This window comes from Podarcis cretensis (genome assembly GCF_951804945.1).
Source record: "Podarcis cretensis genome assembly, chromosome: 1".
Lineage (NCBI taxonomy): Eukaryota > Metazoa > Chordata > Lepidosauria > Squamata > Lacertidae > Podarcis > Podarcis cretensis.
Window position 1 is genome coordinate 53764809 of NC_137170.1, and position 26336 is coordinate 53791144.

Here is a 26336-nt window from a genome sequence, read left to right on the forward strand (position 1 = left end):
TTATTTGCCTTGCTGTCTACTCTTTTGTAAATCCTGTTGTATTTTTGTCATAACCATTCTTACTGATGCACCTCAGCCCTGCAGAAAGCACGATTTAACCGATCCAGCAGCAGCTGGTGGGTGGGCTAAATCCTGCTTTGATGGCTGCATGCACGAGTTCTTCTACTCAACCCTGAAGAAAGCCATTACAATGCAAAGGAAATGTCAAAGCAATTTAAAAAACAATGCCATTATGTATAATTTGCAGGATTTTATTTAAAACAACAGCAGTAACAACAATGTTGTGATGGGTATTGCTTTGACTGATTCCTGACCATAGATGAATATGCAAACCACAGCAATTTCAGCTTTTGGATTTATTTACAACAGGCTCAACCTCAGCCCTCCAGATGTTTTGAGGCTACAATTCCCATCATCCCTGACCACTGGTCCTGCTAGCTAGGGATCATAGGAGTTGTAGGCCAAAAACATTTGGAGGGCCGAAGTTGAGTGTTATGTACTGAGTTGAATAGGATCCAAAATGCAGCAGTCTGATTGGTCCTAGAACAATAGGATTCAGAATGCAGCAATCTGATTGGTCCATAGGAGCCACCCAATCCAGCTCTAGGTGGAAGTAAATCCGCAACCTCATTGGCCTACAGGAGAATCCCGGAATTAGCCAATCACATGGGGGCCATTGTATAAATAATGTATACAAAGCAGACATTCTGGGGGAACTTCCATTCCTCCTCACCACTATGAGCAGAATAAAGAGCATGAAATCCACTCTCAACTCCCGAGTATATTTCATTGAGGAAGCCTGATTTACAACATAATTCTCTGACAACCCCAGCTGCCACTGCCTCTCTTACTGCCTGAAGTGACTGTCTCAGTCTACCTAACGATCGGGTCAGCCCCATCTACTGCTGAACTACAGCTCTTCCAGGTTAGACTGGGCAAACATCTCCCATTTCAAGGCACTAACAACATGTACTCTTAGGCTACAGAAGCACTGAAAAATTTATTGGAGGAAATGCTTGATCACAGGTCCTTGGCATATGGCAACCTGGCATATTTTCTCCAAACTGTGTTGTCTTTATACTCTCAATAGTTTAAATAACTGTGAAGGACCTTGTTGTTTGACCTTTCTCAGACTGGAATGGAGAAGTGACTTAGCTGGATGCTAAGTGTCAGACTGAGAAAGAACGGGTGTTTTCGTTTATTCAGTTGTAAAATCTTAGATCCTTATGAGTAATCCTTCTTTTCCTGTTTTCCAACAGATGAAGCATACACAGTTCAACTCACTGTTTAGCACTTTCCCTCCCATATTGATTCCTGTTAAACAAAATAAAATTCTCCTTAGACTGGGGAGCGGATGAAACAGTAGGGACCTCTTGGGAGAGGCCAAATGGGATTGAAGAGAGAGTATGAAAACAAAAGATGCACATGCATCTACCAATGAGCCAGGCTGCGAAGAGCTGAGGCTGACACCCCAAAACCATGTTGGGGCAGAATAATATTTTGGGATTTCATTTGTTAGGCAACTCGCACAATTTTGGCAGACTGGTAGGCCAAGCAGGATTCAGTATCCAAAATATCTAAGTCAAATAGAGGTGACAAGAGATGAAGTTATTGGGCTAATGTATAACTTAATTTTTTTACAAGGGTGGCGCTGTGGGTAAAACCCGATCGCATGGTCGGTGGTTAGAATCCCCGTGGCGGGCTGAGCTCCCATCGTTTGGTCCCAGCTCCTGCCCACCTAGCAGTTTGAAAGCACCCTTAAGTGCAAGTAGATAAATAGGTACCGCTTTATAGCGGGAAGGTAAACTGTGTTTCCGTGTGCTGCTCTGGTGCCGGTTCGCCGGAGAACTTCGTCACGCTGGCCACGTGACCCGGACGTGTCTGCGGACAGCGCTGACTCCCGGCCTCAAGAGTGAGATGAGCGCACAACCCTAGAGTCTGTCAAGACTGGCCCGTACGGGCAGGGGTACCTTTACCTTTACCTTTTAGTTCAGGTAGCATCCACTTGAGAGTAATTAGAGAACTTTTGGTGTGGAATTCTTGATTTCCTAAGAAAAATAGGAAACGCATGACTCTTTACTGGAGCATTGGACCCAGAGACCCATAAGATCATAGAACCATAGATTTATAGAGTTGGAAGGGACCACTAGGATCATCTAGTTCAACCTCCTGCAATGCAGGAATCTTCTGCCCAACATGGGGCTCGAATCCACAACTCTGAGATTAGGAGTCTTATGGTCTACCAATTGAGCTATACCAGAGCTTCCATATAAATACCGAAAGCTAACCAAACCCAATCTGTAACAGTCAAGGTTAACCCCAAGCAGAGTAATTTCGGTTAGGAAAGGTGTGCATATTTAGGAAATGCATGTTCAGGCATTTATCTGAACGTACAAGTGTTTCAAGTGTGGACAGGGATGCACACACAATCCCAATGCACAATGTCCTCATAGAATCATAGAATTGTAGAGTCAGAGGAGAGGGCACCCAAATGAGCAACTAGTCCAAACCCCCTGCAATCACAGCTCATGTGTCTTCTTTTCACCTGGGCTTTCCCTGATGTTTCCATGTTGCACAGGGACATATTTTATGGGGCTTCTACTCATGTTCATTGGGATGTGAGTAGGACCCTCCAGACAACTGAGGACAACTGGGGACCCTCATAAAGCAGGATCACACAAACGACTCAACTCAAGTTCAAGTGAATATTTTTGGATGCCTCATGCAGACCTTCCTTATGCAATAAAAAGGTCAGGGGCTAAGCATTGGGGTGGTGTGCATGGGGACATTGGGATAGGGCTTGCATATGCACACCTGTCTCTTTCCACACCTTGAGCATTTGAATGTTCAGGCAAACACCCAAAGATGCCTTAAATTCTATCTAGAATGCTAAGAAACATGGTTCTATCAGATTGGTTTCAACACGCGTACATTTATGAATGTTTATTCTCTATTTGAGACCTTAGAATTCTTATAACACTACCCTCTCTGTTTTCTTGTGGCTTCAGTTGGGGCATGTAACAGATTGCATGTGGCACACACAAGGCGTGGGCTGCAAGAAATACTGTAGGAGGGAGTTAGGCATGGAATCCTGGAGGTCAGCCAAAGGTTCTATGAATAAATGGAATTCATTGATATTGTTTGCACACCATATCAAGACAAAATACACAAATACTTTCAAACTCAAAAAAAAAAAAAAAGTGTAATACATGATAGACAAAGTTTTACATGTATTCGCTCTACAAAAAATAAAACTAAATATAGAAAAAAAATACAGGTCAGTAAGTTTATGTGCTGAAAACTCAGAGTATCTGAAGAAGTTAACTAGCTCCATATACCTTTTCCTAAGACTGGAAGCCTTCAAGAGGCTACCCTACAAGTCACATATCAGTTAGATTCTTCTAATTGGTGTGATAAGAATTTAAGGTCTTAGATATATAATAAATGTACCAACCAAGCACGTATATAGATCAGCACAGGAAGACTGACATGAAACCATTTTTGGCTCCCAAACTGACCAAATGTTTTCTCTGCAAGGTCAAAGGAAAATGGAAAAGCCTCCCCATTGTCTTTTCCTTCACAAATCCTGTCTTAAGGGTATGTCTGTGTATGAATAGGGTGAGCCTGTGACCTGGCTCAGGAACTAAGTATTTATCATTACAAAAGACTGGCCAGACTCCCCCAGGGTATCCAATCAAGTAAGCATTAACAGGTAACCTGTCAGACGATATAAACAACACACTCAGATTTCAGATGATGTATCTGGGGGGTGGTCTTAGGTTACACCCCTTCTGTGATGTATGTATGTATGATGTATGGAGCAGTGGTCTTGAGCTCCAGGGCAGGGAATTTAAAATGTCTATATAAGGGCAGACACACTGTTGTTCGGGGTTCCTCCTCCTTTCCTGCGTGTGAGGGAGCACCCTGTTGCAACAGATCAATAAAGATCAGGCTTACTAGCTGCTTTGCTTGTCAATATTCTCTGGTTGGCCTCTGTTATTTTCTCCTACCAATAGGTACCTACATAAGGACTCTATATGGGCTCTTAGATACCTCATAAGGGAAAAAGGGCAGATTTAGTTTACAACATAGAAACCTTAATTATATTTTCACTTTCAAACATGTCATTTTCTTCAGAAGAGGACTCTAAGGGAGGAATTCAAAACACTCTCCTAGGAGCAAGTTCTGCAGCAGGGTGCTCAAATAGAGCAGTCTTAACCCCCAGAATGTTGACTATTTGAGGGGTTAGATTATGCAAGTAATATCCTTCCAAAGGTCTATCCCAGTTGGGCAGAGCCTTGCTAAATAGAACTCCCCATCTTGGGATCGCTCTGCTCATAGAATTCTCCAGTGTCAAAAAAAAATAGCACCCAAGATTATGGTGGGTCACATACTGCATTGTTGCTGTCCTACAACCATGTTTTTGGCTTGTATGGCTCCAAATCTCCCCAACTGAGCTACTCTTTCTATCTGTTCAAAATGAGGTCATGCACAAACTTTTCGGCATTTCATTTTCAAGACAAATTACAAGTCCCTTTCATATCAATGCTGACATTTCGCACCTACTAGCTGATATATAACACCTGAGGAAAGGGCAGCTTGATGAATCTGTGCTCCAGCAAGCGGTACTCTTTGCTTAAATGTTTCTTCTTACATTTCCAAATGAATTCAGCATTGGCTACTGGGAATCCATGATAAAGTAATAAATTGGGGGGGGGGGGAATAAACCAGAAACCTTCTGGAACCTGCCAGTGAAGGCAGATCTTTGGGAGCCTAAATTCACCCATTTGAAATATGCTGCCAGGAGACCGCATGTGGTAGACTGAATAATTAGACATAGGACCAAACTGGATGTGGTGTTAATTATGTGCAAGCATTTTACAAGCAAGTAGGCTTTGGGGTGGGGAGGGGAGGGCATTAAAGACTCCTTCTCTACCTCCTTTAAGGGTTAAGCTTCAACTCTCTCACCCCACCCACTACACTCCTTCTGCTGGAAATCACTTGCCTGAAACTGATGTTTGCATAAGGAGGTAAGCCTGGCATGGGCCGCGGTGGGGGTGGGGTAGGAGGCTCCTTGCCAATACAAACAACAACTTATTTTGGCTGGGACTCCAGTGGAAGGCAAGGATTAAACTTTAACTCATCCAGCCCCTTTGAACCTGCTGCTGTTTACACTACAAAAAAGGGCACTCTCACTGCTCACTGCAGCCTCACATTTAAGGCCACTTCTAGTTGAACTTTTTTGAGGGAAGAAATGGGAAAATAGGATGGACTTCGACAGGATTGTCCAAGATGATTGAATTTTTAATCAATCTCATATCTTCTTCTTCACTACATTCCTGTAGTCACTTACCTGGGAAGAATGTTCTGACGACGACAACAACAACAACATTTGTGCCACACCCATCTGACTGGGTTGCCTCAGTCACCCTGAGCAGCTTTCAGCATATACAGAAACATAATAAACCATTTAAAACTTCCCTATACCGGGCTGTCTTCAGTATGAGCTGTTCGACAGTGGAACAGACTTCCTCAGCAGGCTGTGGACTCCTCTGCATTGGAGGTTTTTAATCCCTCTGTCATGGATGAGAATTCTGCATTGTTGGGGGTTAGACTCAATGACCCTCCGGGTCCCTTTCAACTGTAAGATTCTATGCTTCTAAGCAAGCCACAGTGAACTCAGTGGGGATTGCTTCTGAGGAGACCCATGTAAGACTGCTCTGTAAGCACTTTGAGATGGATTCTGACAGAAGTGGACCACCAATAGGAAAATACCCAAAAGAAGATGCACCAGAAACATGACCTTTATTGGAGAAGGGCTGTAGCAAAGTGGCAGTGCATGTGGAGGGTCATAGGTTCAATCCCTGGAATCTCCAGGTCAGACTGAGAAACTTTCCTGCCTGAAGAGGTGCCACTGATCAGTGTAGACAATAAGGAGCTAGATGGACTTTCTCTGTTTTGGTGTCACATTAATAATAATAATAATAATAATAATAATAATAATAATAATTTATTATTTCTACCCCACCCATCTGGCTGAGTTTCCCCAGCCACTCTGGGCGGCTTTCACTATAAGCTTATAGTCCACTCTGGGCTTATAGTCTTCCTATGGTATTGTAGCTCAGTGATAGAGCATTTGAAAGGTCCCAGGCCTTAGGAGGCTATCCTGCCCGAAACCCTGAAGAGCCACTGCCAAGCCATGTAGACAATAGTTGTACCTTGGAAGTCGAACGGAATCCGTTCTGGAAATCTGTTTGACTTCCAAAACGTTTGAAAACTCCTGCAGCCAATTGGAAGCCACAGAAGTCCTGTTGGATGTTCGGCTTCCAAAAATAGTTTGCAAACCGGAACAGTCACTTCCGAGATTGCAGCATTTGGGAGCCAAAATGTTCAAGAACTAAGCTGTTCAAAAACCAAGGTACGACTGTACTGTACTACATGGACTTAGTCTGACTCAGTGTAAGTGTGATGGCTTAGGCCTCGGGCTCAGACTCAGAACCAGAGGAGTCTCAGTCTGCACTGGATCCTTTGCCTCAGGCATCATCTGAACCAAGTCTGGGGCCTGGTCCTGAAGAATTCCAGTCTGCACAGGATCCCCTGCAACAAACCCCAGCTCGGCCGAGTCAGGGGCCTGAGCCTGCCCTGGCTCCAGATGCAGGGATTACCTCGTTGCCTTCAGCTGGGCCATCACTTACAGCTGCTCCATTACCAGTTTGGTCAGGGGAGGCTGAGGCAGCCCCTGGGTCTAGTAGCCCACTGACGTCTCCCAAGCTGCAGAGACTAAGGTCTGAGAGAAGGGGAGAGCTGAGTACTCGCAGGAGAAGTGCTCACCTCCAGGTGAAACAGGGAGGTGAGTCATCGGGGGATGAGGACCAGCCATTACCCTGACAAACATAAAAGGCTGTCAGACCCTGCCCCAGGTTGCGGGAGCAACATTGCTGTATGCCAGGCCTTGCCTGAGATCCTGTACCTGTCCTTGCCTGGTTTCCTGCCTTGACCCTGTCAGACTGACTCCTAGTGGAACGTACGGATTCTGGACCGTACCTGGACCACGGTTCTTGGGTTACCCTTGGGCCCAGCACAGTAAGGCACCTCCCTATTTCCCTGTTTTATTCAGGATCACAAAAATAAGATAGCCACACTTGTGATACATGTTGTTTTCAGCTGGTAGCCAAGTCCTTCCTCATTGCTGTTGTCGCCGGAAATCACCCCCCCCCTTAACACGTGTTTCACACAAGCACCATACTCACATACACGTATCTCCCCCTCTAACCCTAGAGATGTTCCTTTAGAGGGCCATCTCTTAAAGAAAGCCTTCCGTAAATAAGGAAGCGCGAACCTGACAGCTTTCCAAAATAGCGCTCCACATCGCCCTATCTTTATTGCCAGTAGACCGGCCGCCTGAACTTTACTGGTAAACAACGGCCGTCTCAGCTAATCAACATTGTCGAACAGCGCCCCTTGCGGCAGCCACGCTGGTACTGCAGGCTGCAAGCGCTTTTTCCCTCACCTCTTGACAGCTCTCAATACAATGTTTCCGAGTTCAATTGACCGTGACTGATCTAATCAAAATGTAGCAAGTTGCTTCCGAAAAGTGAAAGTACTTTGAACTACAAGGACAATATTCTTCATAAATTCGCCAAAAATCAGCCGTACCTCGGATTTTCATCGGACCACTTTTATTCTACTCCATATTACAAGGGCTATCGAAGGGGGGTGACCTGATGTACGGCAGCCATAATCCTTTGACCGGGCAGTCACGTACTCTGGAGAGCTTCCCAGCTGATGTGATCACCTTGATGGCCATCGTGATGGGCCCAGACGAAAGGCTATCAGGAACACAATAACCGGCATGTTTTAGTGTATTCCGCACAGACTCTCACAAAGGACTCTGGCCAGGATTTCCCCTCAGGGGGCAGGAAACCTCGCCCTTCTTTTGTTTTTGAAAATGACTCATGTGGGATGGGGAGAGGGGGCTCCGGCCAGGTGTCAGGACTCTCGGATTACCTGTGTAACCCCTCCTCGACTCCTCCCAATTTTGATGTAATCGTGATGTAAATATGATGTAATTCTGGGGGTGTAGCTTGGGGGATTAGCAATTAATAAAAGTTAGGGTCGTCCTTTGTTCGGGGCTTCCATCTTGCTTCACCTCGTGGGCGGTGGAAGTCCTGTCGCGACAGTCTTTTCCTTAAATAAAGACCGAGCCTACTGGCTGCTGTTTTGCTCTGAATTGCTCTGGTTGGTGTCTTCATTTGTCCAAGAGAGCCCTCGGATTTTCCGGTAACAGTTTTGGCGACCGTGCTCAGGGACACTTGGTTCTCCTGCAGAGGTGAGAGGGGAGATAGAGGGGATCGGGCGCCACTGGGCAACCTTAGCCCAGGGATCCTTTTCTTCCTCTCCCTGCCTCCTCTTTGCGGGCGGTAATCAACCGTCACCAGAAGTCCGACCAGAGAGAGCAAAGGCGAGGTAAAAGCCGGCTAAAAGAAAAGGATCCCGGGATCTGCGGGGGACATCTTCGAACGTGAGTATGGTTTGAAGAAAACACATTGGGTGGCGGGTGGAAATAAACGTCCTCACGACAGCCAGACTTTCCTTCTTTCATTTCCGACGTTCCCTCTCGGGGTCGGCCAGGAACGTTCAACTTTATCCTTTTCTCCCCCGATCCTCCCCTTTCGGAAAGTGGCCAGGGAGGTCGCGGAACTTTACTATCTGACGTTCCCCCTCGGGGTCGTCCAGGAACGCCAAAATCTTTCCCTTTCTCTCCCCCCAATTTCTTACGCGGAACGTATCCGGGGAAATTGTGGTACTTTACTGTTTTCCGACGTTCCCCCTCGGGGTCGTCCAGGAACGTCTTATCTCTCTATCCCTTTTCTCCCCCGTTTTCCGTCTTGGAATTGAGTCCGGGAAAGCGTGGCTCTTTACCGTTTTTCTCTGACGTCCCTCTCTCGGAGTCGTCCAGAGGCGTCCTTCAAAGCTCTCTCTCCTCTCTCTCTCCTCTCTCTCTCTCTCATCTTTCCCTTTCTCTCCCCCCAATTTCTTACGCGGAACGTGTCCGGGGAAATTGTGGTACTTTACTGTTTTCCGACGTTCCCCCTCGGGGTCGTCCAGGAGCGTCTTATCTCTCTATCCCTTTTCTCCCCCGTTTTCCGTCTTGGAATTGAGTCCGGGAAAGCGTGGCTCTTTACCGTTTTTCTCTGACGTCCCTCTCTCGGAGTCGTCCAGAGGCGTCCTTCAAAGCACTCTCTCCTCTCTCTCTCCTCTAATCATGCAAATGAAGCCGCCCCTCCTGCCCGGCGACCTTTGTTAGGGATGACCCGGGTACGTGAGAACGCAAGGTCATTTGCTTCCTTTCCAAACTTTCATTTTCTCGGACCCCAATCTGGCATTGCACTGCGCAAGCGTTCAGTAGGGGCTCCGAACTTAGTCACAACGGCTAGGCAGGAGGCTGTCGTGAAGGGTAGAAGGGGCGGCTCACGGATTGGGGCCCCACACTAGGACCAGTTGTGTAAGCAGTACTGCGGTGAAACTCTAGGATTTGTGTTTGTGTATCGGGTAAAGAGAGAGACCCGTGAGTTCAAGGCTGATGTTTGAGAGTTGTGAATGTGAGATTAATTACGGTTCAATAGTAGACGAGATTAAGCTCTATAGGGATAAACCGAGGTACCTTAATTACTGAAAAAAAAAAAAAACAAAAAAAACTATTTCTCTGCCTTCTCTCCACCCCCCTCCTTTTTTTCTTTCTTTTTTTTTTTTCCTTTTTCTCTCTCCCCATTTCCTGTCCGACTATCCTTTAGTCTGTAGGACGTGCCGCTAGCGAAACCCCATTTTGTAGGATAAAGAAATGGGAGCCCACGCTTCCCAACACTCTGACTGGACTCCTCCTGGCGACAAGGCTTCTATGAAGCCTTTCTGCTCTAGAGAGGACTCCGATACCCCTCTGCAATTTGTCCTCCTCAACTGGAAGGAATTGAGAGGGAGAAAGGGACTCTCAAAATCTAAACTGAGGGATCTCTGTAACGTCTCGTGGGTTGCCTTCACCCACCACCTGGAACCACTTTCTAAATGGCCACCTCATGGTTCCTTTAACCTCACAAGAATGCAAGCACTTAAGTCCTACTTAGCTGACGAGAAGCCCCGTCAACTATACTACCTAAATGTCTTTGTCGAAGCCCGCGAACTATTTCAACGGCAGCAAGCCCAAATTGCCCGCCAAATGGCTGTTTTAAAACCCAACGGACCCCCTCCCTATGATGAGATCAGAACCCAGGAGGAACAGCTGGAAAGGACCCTCGTTCCTTTCTACTACCCCGAACCACGGGCTCCCCGACCGCCAGGACCTGGGGCAGGTGACAGAACAGAAGCTGGAGGAGGGGGCGCGGGACTAAGGGAAGCCGTAACAAATCCACCCGATGCTACCCCTTCCCAAGGTGCGGGACTAAGAGAAGGCGTAACCATCCCACCCGCTACTGCCCATCCTCAAAACATCCTGAATACCTCGCCGTCCGACCCACCCTCAAATATACACAACTTAAGGGAAGGCCCAGCAGACTTGGGCCTTGAACCCTTACTCAACGGGCAACTCCTTAACGGAGGAAGAGAGGGACCCGTCTCCAGCAGGACTAGAAACAAGGATACTCCGCAAAACGGAGACATAGAGGGCGCTTTCCCTCTGCGAGCATTACCCATACCCCCAGTCAGGGCAGGAGACCCACCCCGCATGGTTTTTACTCATCAGCCGTTTCTTACTTCGGACTTGATGAACTGGTCTGACAAGATGCCCTCCTTAAGAGATGACCCTGACAAATGCCACCGTCAGGTGGCCACCATCTTCTCCACTCACAACCCCACTTGGGCAGATGTGCACATGCTACTAGGGGCCCTTTTTAATGAGGCAGAAAAGAGAGAAATACTAGCAAAGGCGGGGGAGGCTCTAACCCGAGAAGACTACCAGCCAAATCGTCCTGCCTCCATGGCCCCTCTAACCGCCCAGACGATCCTTAATGATCCGGACTGGGATTATAACACCACCGACGGGATATGGGGATTAAAGATTTTTAAAAAGGCCATCTTAGATGGAATCAAAGCTGCTGGTCAGCGAACCGTAAACTGGACAAAAGTCCAAGCCATTCTGCAAGGGCCAGAAGAACACCCGTCCGACTATTACTCCCGCTTGGTATCTGCAATTAAAACCTGGGGCGGGATAGACCCGGAGAGCCCCCAACATGAAGTCATAGTAAAAGGCTTCTTCAAAGACCAAGCAACGGCAGATATACGGAAGGCCCTAAACTCACACCTGGGATATGATGGAAAAACTATAACTGAAATTCTTTCCATCGCCAAGTCAGTCTTTAATTCAAGGGACGAGCGGAGAAAGAAAGATCAGAGGCCCGACTCTCCGCGAGTATTAGCTTATGCAGGAGGGGTCCCCCTTTACAAAGACAGAAGCAACCAAAGGGGACCTGACTTCCGAGACAAACGTATTTGCTACAAATGCGAAGAAAGAGGACACATAAGGAAATTTTGCCCCCTCCTAACTGACACTGCAGGACCAGAGTACGGAGACACAAAAACTTACAGAACGGATTATCGGGACCCTGTCTACCCCAGACCCAGAGGATCAGACACCTCATATGGATATATTCCACCTAGAACCCAGCCGCCACATCGGGCGGGTCCACCCCCTCCACAACCTAGACCCAGGAACCCCACTCAAGATCCAATAAATCCCTTCAAGCCGGAAAACCGCACCATTGATCCAGCCCATGAAATGGTGATAGACGAGTATAAGTCGCATTGACAACTAGAAGCAGATCCCGCCTCTTTCCCCTTTCTTTGCCCCGTCTTGCAACTATCCTCCTCCGATCCGATCTGCACTATGCAAATCGATGGCCAATCTTACGATTGCCTCTTAGATACGGGAGCCACTTATTCCACCCTCACTAACAGCCATTTGATCCCCGGGGAAGAAACCAGAACCGTAATGGGACTGGATGGAATTCCCCGAAACTGCCCTCTTTCCAAGCCTGCAAAAGTTTCCGTTGGACCTCTATCTGTTAAGCACACCTTCTTACTGACATCTAGCCCTGTCAACCTCTTGGGGAGGGATCTGCTCTGTAAATTAAACGCCACCATACAATGTGGCCAAGAAGGGATTTATTTACACATGCCAAATGAATCCCTCTTCAGTTTTCAAGGGGTCCTACAGGAAGTCCACACTACACCCATTGATCTTCCACCCGAATTACTAAATAGCGTTTCCCCTTCCCTATGGGGAACCGAGTCGACCTCCGTCGGACTCCTAAAGTCCGCAATACCAGTAAAGATCAACTACAGGAAGGATTTACCATTCCCCTGCACCAAGCAATACCCACTTCCTCCAGACGCCATAGACGGACTGACCCCGATGATCGAGGAATTCTTGAGGATGGGAGTTTTAGTCTCATGTGCCTCTCCTTGTAATACCCCCCTTCTTCCCGTCAAAAAGCCCAATACAAATCCCACCAAATGGCGCTTGGTACAGGACCTCAGGCTCGTGAATTCCTTTGTCATCCCTAGACATGCTGTAGTCGCGAATCCGCACCATCTTTTAAGCACCATCCCAGAGGGAACTGTGGTCTATTCCGTCATAGACCTATGTTCTGCCTTCTTCAGCATCCCCGTGCACCCGGAAAGCCAATTCCTCTTCGCTTTCACATGGCAGACAGGGCAACTAACGTGGACCCGCTTACCCCAAGGATATGTAGAATCCCCGGCCATCTTCTCATCTATACTACATCAGGATTTGTCGGACGTAAACCTACCCGGAGGTTCTGCCCTGAGGCTTTACGTTGACGACATTTTGCTCTGTGCACGGGATCTGGAATCCTGCAAAAGGGATACTATAGCCCTCCTAAACATACTGGCACAAAAAGGACATAAAGTATCCCCGAAAAAGATACAATATTGTAAAAAGGAAGTTAAATATCTTGGCCACATCCTAGGAGAGGGCACCCGGGCACTAACTACAGACAGAATTGAGGCGATAACCAAATTACCCCTACCAAAGACTAAGAGACAACTCCGAGGTTTCATCGGAATGAGCGGGTTCTGCCGAGCATGGATTCCGCGCTACGGAGAATTCACCCGCCCCCTTACAGCAATGACACATGACAATGCCCCTGATCAACTACAATGGTCTGCAGAGGCGCTTGAAGCCTTTGAATCTATTAAAAGAGAATTGAGAACCTCACCTGCCCTCGGACTCCCGGACTACAGACTACCCTTTTCTCTATATGTGCACGAAAATAAGGGAGTCGCTTCGGGTGTCCTCACGCAGCAATTTCAAGGAAGGAATAGGCCCGTCGCCTATTATAGCCTTCAGTTGGACACTACTGTACTAGGAAACGTGGGGTGCCTTAGAGCTGCAGCAGCTGCAGCCCTGCTGCTAGAAAAAGCGCAGGAAACTGTCCTAGGACACGAACTAACCGTGAACGTTCCCCATGCTGTCGCTACCCTCCTTAGCTTACAAGGATGTCAACGCTTCACAATACAACGCTTAAACAGATACGAGGCCATCCTCCTCAGTCCCTCAAATGTCACCATAAAAAGAGTAAATTCTCTCAACCCTGCAACCCTCCTGCCCCTCCCTGACGACGGCACCCCACATCACGACTGTTCTCAAATAGTCCGCCATGTGGAAAAACCACGGGAAGATCTTGACTACCTTCCTTTAACAGACCCTGACCTCATCCTGTATACAGATGGAAGCTCCAAGGTTGTGGGAGGGGAACGAAAGAGTGGATATGCCATAGTCACTGACAGCGAGATCTTAGAAGCACGACCTGTCCATGCCAAATACAGTGCGCAAGCGGCTGAACTAATCGCCCTAATCAGAGCTTGTGAATTAGGGGCAGGGCAAAGAATTACCATCTACACAGATTCAAAATATTGCTTCGGGTTAGTTCACGCCACGGGCCAGATCTGGTTGCAAAGGGGTTTCTTGACTGCAGCAGGGACCCAAATTGCACATGCTACCCTGGTACAGCGTCTCATGAACTCTATACACCTTCCTGAAGCCATAGCAGTAGTACATTGTAAGGCACATACGAAAGGGAGAGACTCAGTCTCAACAGGGAACCGACGCGCTGACAGCGCGGCACAGGAGGCAGCCCTTCAACCCTTCTCTGCAGACAATGAGTTCCAGGGACCACAAGTTTTATCAGACATAGATTTCACAAAGATGTACAAAACTGCGACCCCAGAGGAGGTTAAAAGATGGGAAGAACAAGGGGCCCACTTAGAAAATGGCGTTTGGTACTTCCCAGACGGAAGGCTCATAATGCCCAGACTATGGGTACCCAAACATTTGAGAGTCCTACACCAACGTACCCACTGGGGCAGAGACAACCTTATAGACACAATGCAACGCTGCTGGTATGCCCCAGGTCTTGCCCTCGCCGCTAAAGCTGCTGTAAAGAATTGCCATACTTGCCAGAGCTTTAACCCAAAACATACCGCCAGATGTCCACCAGGGGCCAGACCATGGGCTTTTGTCCCATTCGAAAGTCTTCAGATAGATTTTATTGACCTACCACCCTGCCTAGGCTACAAGCATGCCTTGGTAATCATCGACCAGTTGACCGGGTGGGTCGAATGTTTCCCCACTCGCAGAGCAACTGCACACATTGTTGCAAAGATTCTATTACAAGAGATCATACCCCGCTTTGGAGTTCCCCGACACATAGACAGCGATAGGGGCTCACATTTCACATCCGACATAACTCAACAGGTTGCCAGTGCCCTCGGAATTAAATGGAAGCTACATACCCCATACCATCCACCGTCCTCAGGACAGGTCGAAAGAATGAATCAACAGCTTAAAACGCAGCTCGGAAAACTTTGTAAAGACACTGGCATCAAATGGGTCAACGCCATGCCACTAGTCCTCCATAACTTAAGAGCATGCCCCCGTGGAAGCCTCAAATTATCCCCCTATGAATTACTATTCGGAAGACCCTCCCCAGTGTACAATACCCAGTTTCCTACCTCAGAGCTAGAAGTGGGCGAGTCAGAATTAACTAAATACGTAATACAGCTCCAGCAACAACTCATTCTTCTCCACAAATACGCCGCCTCAGGCCAAAACATTCCCTTAGATGAGAATATCCACCCGTACCAACCAGGGGATTGGATACTGGCAAAAACTTACCATAAGGTACCCCTACAGCCCATCTGGGAGGGCCCCTACCAAGTACTTTTAACCACTCCAACTTCTATTAAGGTAGCTGAAAAGACAGCCTGGTTGCATCACACTCGCTGCAAGCCTGCTTTGCCACCCGAACCTGCCTCAGACGACTCCCCCTGCTGCGTCCCAGGCAAACCGGTAGATGACGACACTGAGATAGAGGAAGACCAACAGACCGGACCAGATCGGGGCACAAATCGAGCCCAACAGACCGGACCAGATCGGGGCGCGAATCGAGCCCAACAGACCGGACCAGATCGGGGCGCGAATCGAGCCCAACAGACCGGACCAGATCGGGGCACGAATCGAGCCCAACAGACCGGACCAGATCGGGGCACGAATCGAGCCCAACAGACCGGACCAGATCGCGGCACAAACCAAACCCAACAGACCGAACCTCACCCACCATATACATCAGCCCATTGGACCTCCGAAATAATCACATCAGCCACCCAGGACGACCAACCCCCAATACGCCTCAGACTTTCTAAGACACACCCAGTTTGACAGCTCTACATTTGACAGCTCCGCACTTTGACAGCTCCGTTTGACAGCTCTACATTTTGACAGCTCCACACTCTGACAGCTCCGTTTGACAGCTCTACAGTTTGACAGCTCCGCACTTTGACAGCTCCGTTTGACAGCTCTACAATTTGACAGCTCCATTGGACAGCTCCACAACCTGACAACAAACGCTATTTACGATGATAATCACCATACCCACCCTCCTCTTTCTCTCTATTACCTCGACTCTTTCTCATAACACCATGACCACACACGACTCATGCCCTGGATTACAAATGGAATACAAATATCTAGACTTCGGAATTGTTGATATGGTAAAAAGAGGGACGCCCGACCGCCTAGGAGATTTTGATTTCTGCTTACCTGAAACCCGCGTTCTCCTTCGACATTCCATACTACCAACCCTCGCTATTCACCAAACGTGGGAACTTTTCATTCGCTCACCCTCATACCTACCACTTGGCAAACTCATCCTCACTAAAGATGGCCCTTGGAACCGAGCCCACTGCCTCAATGGCTCTTACGTACTTTTTTCTGACGGTACACCCAAACAAACTCTAAACTGGACACTTCTAGACAATGGCGGCGGTGACTCAGTCTATACTGACCGAAATCACCCCACAGATCACCTGATCCATGGGTTTTACTGTCAACGAGTTGATTCCACTCCCCGCCAAACCATCCTACAGGGAGTTTGCCTGCGCAGGTACTGCTGCGTCTGGGACATCGGACTCGCCTCCGCTTGGGACGGGAAAGCATACCTAGAAGGCTGGCATCACTCCCTTACATCTTCAGCAGAGTGGGACACTACCGGACCCCAAAGATGTGGTGGTCTTACTACAAACCTCACTCACCTACTCCGCCAAGACCCTCTCCACCCCCCCGGTACTGCACCTCGACAAAGGGGGGAACTGTCAATATCCGAAAACCCCGACAGTAATGATTTGTTATCCACTTGGCACTCCAACACCTACGTAAAACTGATCTCTCAAATTGCGAAACAGACAACGACCAATGAGTGCTGGATTTGTGCCAATGCTCCCGCACACCTCCACAGCGGCCTACCATTTCTTGGAGTACCCCTCACCCTACAACAACATCTCTCCGCTGACGTACAATCCTGGAACCTGACTGCCGTGAACTTGACCCATCAATACATCTACCTAACCGGACCCACAACGGGTGACCTCTGCCCGAAGTTCAGCGGAAATGACAAGCCCATCGGAGAGAGCACCTGTAAGTACACCATTGATATTGCTCTAAATGGCAGGATTACCCTATGGCACCAGGACAACCCCTCTATTCACCCCACCTTAATGTCTGCATGGAAACGCGTAATGAGCTTACCTGACTCCTGGAGTCCCTCCCCGGCCTCCCGGTGTTTCTTCCGCACCTTCCTCACTGGCCGCATAAACTCGTGCCTACAGGGGTTGTTCTGGGTTTGTGGCCACCGCGGATACACGTGGGCCAGCCCCCATTCCCGTGGCACTTGCTACCTCGGACTAATTTTGCCTGGGGTTCGGGTCACACAAGATCTACCCCCCGGGAGGAGACGCAATAAGAGGGCAAAGGACTTATCACAACTCTCCGATGTGGCAGCTAATAGCGAAACTTATGGTCGAGCTCTCTTTCCCGCGTATGGAGCTGGCTCCAACCACGTCGACATCCTTAAATTAACGGACATCCTACTAAATTTCATGGAGGAGTCCAATGCCGCCACTCAATCTATCCTGACGGAATTAACGGAAGTCAGGCAGACTGCGATACAGAACCGCCTTGCTTTGGACTACGTTCTCGCCTCGACAGGAGGCGTTTGTGCCCTTGTTGGAACTGAGTGCTGTACACACGTGTCCGATCAAACCCTCAATATTACGGGACACCTTAATAACATCCATAAACTAACCGACGAGCTTAAAGATATACAACATGAAGGATTGTCAGATAGCCAGCTGTGGAGCTGGCTACCGGGGTCTGACTGGATAAAACAGCTCCTAGGAAACGGACTTCTGATCCTGATCACTGTAACCATCTGCATTGCTGTCTTTTGCTGCGCAATCCACTGCTTCCCGATGTGCTGTCAAACCTGCGGCTTTTGCCCTTCAATCCTTCACCCGCGGTCGGCTGCCACCTATAGACCGCCAGCACCCGGAACCCAGTCCACCTCCATCGAAATGGGACCCCTGAAGGACTTCCAGAATCCGGACACTAGGTATGACATGTCAAACTTTTATTGATTTGTGCGGAGAGAAGGATTGCGCGGTTTTCCCAACCTTCGCAATCTTATCTCCGAAGGGGGGAACTGTCGCCGGAAATCACCCCCCCCCCTTAACACGTGTTTCACACAAGCACCATACTCACATACACGTATCTCCCCCTCTAACCCTAGAGATGTTCCTTTAGAGGGCCATCTCTTAAAGAAAGCCTTCCGTAAATAAGGAAGCGCGAACCTGACAGCTTTCCAAAATAGCGCTCCACATCGCCCTATCTTTATTGCCAGTAGACCGGCCGCCTGAACTTTACTGGTAAACAACGGCCGTCTCAGCTAATCAACATTGTCGAACAGCGCCCCTTGCGGCAGCCACGCTGGTACTGCAGGCTGCAAGCGCTTTTTCCCTCACCTCTTGACAGCTCTCAATACAATGTTTCCGAGTTCAATTGACCGTGACTGATCTAATCAAAATGTAGCAAGTTGCTTCCGAAAAGTGAAAGTACTTTGAACTACAAGGACAATATTCTTCATAAATTCGCCAAAAATCAGCCGTACCTCGGATTTTCATCGGACCACTTTTATTCTACTCCATATTACAAGGGCTATCGAAGGGGGGTGACCTGATGTACGGCAGCCATAATCCTTTGACCGGGCAGTCACGTACTCTGGAGAGCTTCCCAGCTGATGTGATCACCTTGATGGCCATCGTGATGGGCCCAGACGAAAGGCTATCAGGAACACAATAACCGGCATGTTTTAGTGTATTCCGCACAGACTCTCACAAAGGACTCTGGCCAGGATTTCCCCTCAGGGGGCAGGAAACCTCGCCCTTCTTTTGTTTTTGAAAATGACTCATGTGGGATGGGGAGAGGGGGCTCCGGCCAGGTGTCAGGACTCTCGGATTACCTGTGTAACCCCTCCTCGACTCCTCCCAATTTTGATGTAATCGTGATGTAAATATGATGTAATTCTGGGGGTGTAGCTTGGGGGATTAGCAATTAATAAAAGTTAGGGTCGTCCTTTGTTCGGGGCTTCCATCTTGCTTCACCTCGTGGGCGGTGGAAGTCCTGTCGCGACAGTCTTTTCCTTAAATAAAGACCGAGCCTACTGGCTGCTGTTTTGCTCTGAATTGCTCTGGTTGGTGTCTTCATTTGTCCAAGAGAGCCCTCGGATTTTCCGGTAACACTGTTTAGCACCTGAAGCAGTGAGCTAGTAAAATAACTAAGTTGCAGAGCCAGCATGGGTGTCCTATATATGTCAGCATCGTTTCACAAATACAACCTGATGTTTGACTTGTTCTGTAGCACATTGGACTACAGCTCACCTACCAGTGACTTACGCAAGTCACGCTTCTCGTGCACATCAGTGCTTCCTGTGGCAAAAGGTGTGTGTGGACAGGCAATGAAGCCCTCAAGGTGACAGCTGTATTGTCTGAGGAATAGAACAGGGCCACATAATTAAAATGTGAACCGAAATGTTGAATGTTAAAAATAAGAGAGAGAATGGTTAGCAAGCACAATGGCATATATACCCTCTCTGAAAGGGAGGGTGAAACGGACTATAGAGATGAGGTGGAGTGGCTGATAGAGTGGTGCAGAGCTAACAACTTGCTCATAAATACAAGGAAGACAAAGGAGCTTGTGGTGGACTTCAGGAGACAGAAGAGCAATGTCCAGCCACTTTTGATTGATGGGGTCTGTGTGGAGAGGGTAACAACGTTCAGATTTTTGGGTATTGAATTACAAGAGGATCTGTCCTGGAGTGTCAACACAAGGGGGCTTGTGAAGAAGGCGCAGCAGAGACTGTACTTTTTGAGAATCCTAAGGAAAAACCATCTTCCGCAGAAACTGCTGCTTGCCTTCTATCACTGTGCCATTGAGAGTGTGCTCACTTATGGCTTATGTGTGTGGTACGGAAGCTGTACTACCCAGGACAGGATGGGGTTGTGCAGAGTTGTTAAGGCAGCAGAGAGCATTGTTGGCTGCCCACTCTCCACCTTAGAGCAGATTTATGCCACAAGGTGCCATAGGAAGGCACTGGACATAGTTAAAGATCCATCACATCCTGGTCACTGTCTTTTCGAGCTCCTGCTGTCGGGACAGAGATACAGGACAATGAAGACAAGAATGAGCCGTCTCAAGAACAGCTTCTTCTCCAGAGCGATCTCGGCCCTGAATGGGAAACCTGGACTTTGAAAGTTATCTAATCTTCCTTGCTGTATTATACTATATTGTTTTAATTAGTGTTTTTATAGTTGTTCTGATTTTGTGTGGAGTGCCCTACCTGGATGGATGGAGCAGCCAAGTAAATTTCGTTGTCCCTGAGAGGGGGCAATGACAATAAAGATATTATTATTATTAAATATAAAATTGCAGAGGATTCCACACTCCCCATACATTTTCAAGACATGCAACCTGTTTGGCTACAGACAGATTTCTACATCCAAATATCACCTCATTGAAATCCCTCGGAGGTATCAGAGTGGCCACACGAACAATACCATCTGTACATCACAGTTTTAAACTTCAAGAGCATGTAGAGAAGAGTTTTCAGTAATGTGTGAACAGATTCACTGCTTGGGAAGTCAGGCATTTATTGGTCAGGATAAAGTATTAACTATCTGCATGAAGCCATTATTTAAATTTGCACTGTGTTTGTTTTTGCTATTTTTAAGTACAGTGGTACCTCGGGTTACATTCGCTTCAGGTTACATGCGCTTCAGGTCACAGACTCGGGTTAAGAACTTTGCTTCAGGATGAGAACAGAAATAATGCTCCTGCGGCGCAGCAGCAGCAGGAGGCCCCATTAGCTAAAGCGGTGCTTCAGGTTAAGAACAGTTTCAGGTTAAGTACTGACCTCCGGAACGAATTAAGTACTTAACCCAAGGTACCACTGTAATGCGAGAATGCCTGCCTCGAGTCTCCAGGACATTGCTTTCAATTTCATTTTTAAAATCCCTAAAAACACTTAGTGGGGAAATGTCAGACATCAAGTTAGCAAGTCTAGGCAAAGATAGGGAGGTGTGCAGAAGGATTTTATATGCACCTCTGCAAATTGGGCTGGAAGGGTACATACAGTGCCTGCCTTCATATACAGAAGCAGAAAATCACTCGCTTTTTGTGGGTTGGAGAGTTGGAACCTGAGATTCTAAATTTTTTTGTGACAGATGACATTTAATTTAAGCCAGACCTTAGTTCCAGTACATGTTAGTTGGAATATGAATGGATGTGTGTTAATATTTTCTGCAAACCTTCCACTTGCACCTCTGCCCTGCTCCTGTTCTAAAGTTATATTCAAAACATAGAACATTCTCTATTGCTTCCTTCTCACTGGAAAAGCTTACTATCGATTTCAGCTGGGATCATACAGCCAAGCTTGTTTTTACTGCTAGAGCAACACTTATCTGTATGATTTCTGCTTGAAATTGCTGATATTGAGCTACACGTTTTGATTCACAAGCTGGGGCAGGGCCTAGCAGCATTGTCAGCAAGTCAACATATGAGTGAGTGGCATGGTTTTCAGGGCTTCAGTCACAAGCTAGACCACACAAAGCAGACGTGTGTTTTCATAATCGCAGATTCATTGGGAGGTATGCCTGAACTGAATAAGAACACTCAAGGTCCGGCCTTACCATCTTTGTCTAGCCTTGGCTATGACACCTAGGTTATCTGTATTATTTTAAATTAAAAGGTCAGGAATCCTATCTACTAGGGCTGGGTGGATAGAATTGCTGGAAGAAACCACTAGCACAGGTGTCATTTCTTACACAGCTTTGGGTCCCTTCGTCTTTCAGTTTAGCAAAACTGTCTGTATCCGTGGAATCACAAAATGTAAATGAGCCCATTCTTTGTGGAGGGAGACTTGGAAGATATACTGTACACCAGGGCTGACCCTATCATTAGACAGAGTGAAATGGCTTCCTAGGCAGATGCTGCTGCAGCTGAAGTCCCAGACCTGTGTTCCCTAATTCAGACTGCTGCATCTTGCACTTTGCCTCAGGTGGCAAGGTGTCTGGGTTTGGCACTGGCGAGAACAAGACTGCCCTGCCTTTCCTCTCTTCCCTTAAAATCAGGGCTGTGCCGTGCAACAGGGCAAGCCATCTTGTGGAAGCATCAAGCGGGGCTGGATGTCTGGAAATGTCTGAGTACTGCAGGAAGCTCTTTTTTCTTTTTCTTTTAAGTGTTGGCCCTAGCAGGGAAGGAGAGGTGCCCACTGGCCTACACTTCAGAGAGCACCATGTACCTGTGACTGACACGGCTTCAAACTGCACAATCTCATTTGAGTGGTAGATCTGAACATTAGGCGGCTGAGATACTGCAGTAAAGTCTACTAATATGGGATAAATTATAGGGTGAGACATATAAATGGGAGAGTGCAGCAGAAACACCAGTAGCTGCAGCACTGCATGCAGTTGGTGTATCTGAATGCAGCCGGGGATTCCTTGAATCTGTTTAATTGGAAAATGGACACGTTGGAAAGCTACTGAGTTGTAAGATTCAGCTGTTCACCCAGGGTCTACTGAGCAGTTTTAAGAGGATTGCCGAAAGCTTTTTTTAATTACACATTGTTGTGGCCACAAATTAAAACCCACCCCCAGATTAATTAGTTAAGGACACAACAGGCAGTAACTTTAGGGATGTAGGGTTGTTCAAGGTCTGCCACCATGTCGGCGGTGTGCATGCATCAGCTCCTTTCTCTCTTTCTTGATGCAAAAGAAAACTGACAATGGCTTTTCCTTCCTGTTTGTATCCAGAGCTGACACAGAACAAAAGCCATTCTGAAAGGCAAGATCTAAGAGTCAGAATCATAGGCAACTGAAGTGGTCCAATACACTTGCATCTCCAACAATACTGATAGATCTTGGGATTTATTTGTTTGTTAATGGCATTTTAGTACGTTACACTAGAGAACTTGTCATCAGGGCTAGCCCACATATGAGGCAAGGTGAGGCAGTTCTTAAAATGACTGGGGAAATTTTGGACAACTGTGTAGGCCTGTCAACATACTTAGGTTTCCAAGAGATTCCTGAAGCTCAAATGTGATGAATATTCCACAGCATGGGGCTGGTGACAGCGAATGCCCAACTTCTAGTGGAGGCCAGAAAGGCCTCTGCAGCACAGGGGACAACTAGCAGTTCTTCTTCGTATGATCTCACTGACAGAGCTGGGATATACTATTGTCAAAGCTTGATAAAGTATTCATGATGAAAAAGAGAGGAAATGTTTCCAATGCCTTTTCTTTCTAGCAATGAATAGTAGCTTTTGCTTATCACATTTTGTTCATCTTTCACTAAGACAACGCCTCCTTTTCCTCCAAGGCACACTGACGGAAGCTTTGCAGTATGTCCAGTTTTTTAAACGTCATCAATAAATTAATCTATCAGTTAAACGCCATTGCCAGGTAATTAGCCAGCTAAAAATCTTTAATCAATTGAATGCTCTAATCAAAAGTCACTCTGAAACCCAAGGCAATCAAGAGGCATTTGTATGGCGAACAAACAAAAAGCATCCATCTTCATCTGGGCTTCTCAGGGGCTCGAGAATAAGAAAGCAAATGGTGCCACATTAATAATTCCTTCAAGCCAATGCCTCTCCCATTTTATCACTGGAAAGGGGTGAAAAATGCTACTATTGGGGGTGGATGATAGAAAATCCAGCTCTGGCAGAGTTGGAACAAAGAATTCCAAGGTGGAATCAGTCAAATGAGTGAAGTATTATACAAAATTCTGTGTTGCTCTCTTGCTAGCCTCTGCAGGAATCACAGAGAGACTGCATGATGTCTTCATCATCTTTTGCACAGGTTTTTTTTAAAGGGATTAGATGAGGATTAAACACAAACAGAAAGCATGTTTGGGACTGTGGGTGCTCACTAAAAGGGCATTATCCTCACCTACAGTGGTTGTGTGTGAAGATGAATACCTATTGGGAAAGAGTTCATAACACACTGAATATATCCCATGCTGGGAAAACCTAAAAGACCTACTGCATTGATGATGCACCTATTGAGGGCAAAGTCTAGAAAAATATGCCATTCAGAAATTCTCTTTTTGATTCTGTCAGGTATGAATTCCTCCTAAGTTCTGTGAACAAAGAACGTCAGAAGTTCCCTGAAGACTGCACTTCATACAAATGTTAGCCTATACAAAAGATGACAGCTCCAGTTACAAGGTGGGATGCTGAAACTCAAATATCCCTTGTTGCTTTCAGTAGTAACTCCTTGTTTAATCTTATATCCAATTCACACTCCTGATTTCCAAACCTCAGATCTCTCTGGTCCATGCCTTGTTTATACTCTGCATCAGCTTCACTATCCTGGTCGATGAGGATTTTCACCTGGTTTCAGGTTATACTGAAATTTAAACTGGCCGGCAGCTTGCAGTGTCACCCTTTGTAAGCTGCCCACCATTTTATAAGTATCCCAGTGGCCTGATGTCACAACTCCCAGGGCATACATTTGGTTGGAACTCTACTGTGTTAAGAAGGCAACTGAGAGAAGCGGCTGAAGATCTGACTGAAATTGGGGTTGGGAAAGGCTTACAGGTTTCATTGGGGGATCCTACCTTAATACTTATAATTTAAGAACTGCCCAAATGCCTCTTTGTGTTTTGCATGGAAGGGAACCACTTCCTTTGGAAAGACTGCACCACAGATGGAAACTCCCTGGGATGTGCCCTCCGTTTTTTTTAAGAGGATCCAAACCCCGAGCATTTTTGCTCCTGTAAATACAAGATAAGAAGTTGATCGTCTGCCCTGTGGAATTGAGTTGCAAAACAGTTCTTGAGGGAAGCATTGTTTGTGTTGTTTTGTTATACTCAAGAAATTAAGATACCATGCCTGTGTTGAACTGTGTGCTTTTAAATTACCCCGATTATTGTTCTTACCATTACATTTACAATTGTACTGAGCAGTCAGTAGGAGCAGCCATTACAGCATTCATCCAACACGACTATTGTCAAGAATTGATACACAAAGGGCTTTTTGTTTAGGTCTACCCGACTTGTTTTGTGGATGAACCTTTTGGCATATGTAAGCTGTCCATTCTTTCACTTTTTATTCCCTTTTCATTCCATATGAAAATAAAGTCCCAACCAATACATTTTGGCACATGAGGTCACTGGCCGAGGAAGAGGAGTGCGGGGGGGGGGGGAGCGCACCACCCCTGGCAGCGCGATCCCGGTGGGGTGCCATCGAGGCTGCCCCCCGCCTGTGCTGGGAGCCGCGCCCCCGCAGGCAGTGAGCCACACTTCCGGAATGCATGCCAGCCCCGCCCCCACCTGCTCTCCACCCCCCACCCCCCCGGTGCCAGAGCATAAAGCTCCACCACTGCATGAGGCGGACCCCAAAATGGCACCCCCCTCCTTGCCAAGGAAGGAGAGGTGAAGGAAGATCTATACAGTACAGTATGAAGAACAGGGGGTGGGGAACAAAGATCAACAACAGGATCTGCTGTCCCACAGGATTCTGCTGCCTGAGGCAGTCGCTTCACCTTGCCTCATGGATGAGCTGGCCCTGGTCCCACCACCCAGCATCTGAAGAATGTTAGCAAAGGATGTTTTCTTGCAAACTATTAGCTTCCTATTTTTCTATCTCTCTATATATCTTTCTCTCATCTATCTATCACAGGTATTTGTACACAGGTTGTCTATTTTCTCTTAAAACACAAAGTACAGTATGTAAATTTTCCACAAAACTTCTCTTCTCCCTTAGACTAATATAGAAAATAGTATCTTAATATGATCTTTCATTTGAGACACAATATTTAGTATCTTCCATTTACTGCAATTGTCTCTATCCAACTGACCATTCCCCTATATTACTGGGAATCCCCCCAGTGCAGAGTCAAGTGTTTCCAATTATTTCTATACCAGCACCTTAGCTATTTGTCTTTTTTGTCCACTATGCATTTTGGCCACCGACAGAAGAGTTACGACCAATTTGCTTGGTCATAATTGGCTTGGTGTCTCAGGTAAAACTTGGAGATTCCCCCATAGTTCTCTTCTTCTACCCCTCCCCCACCACTTCCATGCCAGAAACTTACATTTGGAGGAAGTACAGCAAGGATAGCCAAAGTGGTACCCTACAGATATATTTGACTCCAATTCCCATCAGCCTCAGCTGAGCCAAGGATGATGGGAATTGGAGTCCAAAACATCTAAAGGGCACTACACTGGCTAACCCTGATGTAGAGAAAACAGCAGCAAGAGAGACAGTGGCAGAGGTCTCATCCTTAAGTTCCTTGCCTTCTCGAGAGCAACGGAGACTTCTGGATATGCTTGGATGTGTTTGTTGTGTTGCTCTGACAGCCTTGGAGATCTGCTGTAAAAATGATAATGATAACAATTATAGTAATTTAAAAATATATTCATTTATGACACAAACA

General features: G+C 47.0%; 2 long non-coding RNA genes across 2 annotated transcripts in view; one reads left to right on the forward strand and one right to left on the reverse strand.

The window, feature by feature from the left end:
* Positions 1-26336, forward strand: part of LOC307211403 — a 30409-nt gene that overhangs the window by 2187 nt on the left and 1886 nt on the right. The window contains exon 2 of the long non-coding RNA XR_013836421.1: positions 24017-24124. This is a non-coding gene — a long non-coding RNA (uncharacterized lncRNA). The remainder of the gene's footprint in view (positions 1-24016; positions 24125-26336) is intronic.
* On the reverse strand, positions 1982-26126 carry LOC307211400. Its single transcript, XR_013836419.1, has 3 exons — positions 25995-26126; positions 19286-19388; positions 1982-2048 (listed from the first exon to the last, which is right to left on the reverse strand). It is a non-coding gene; the product is annotated as an uncharacterized lncRNA (long non-coding RNA).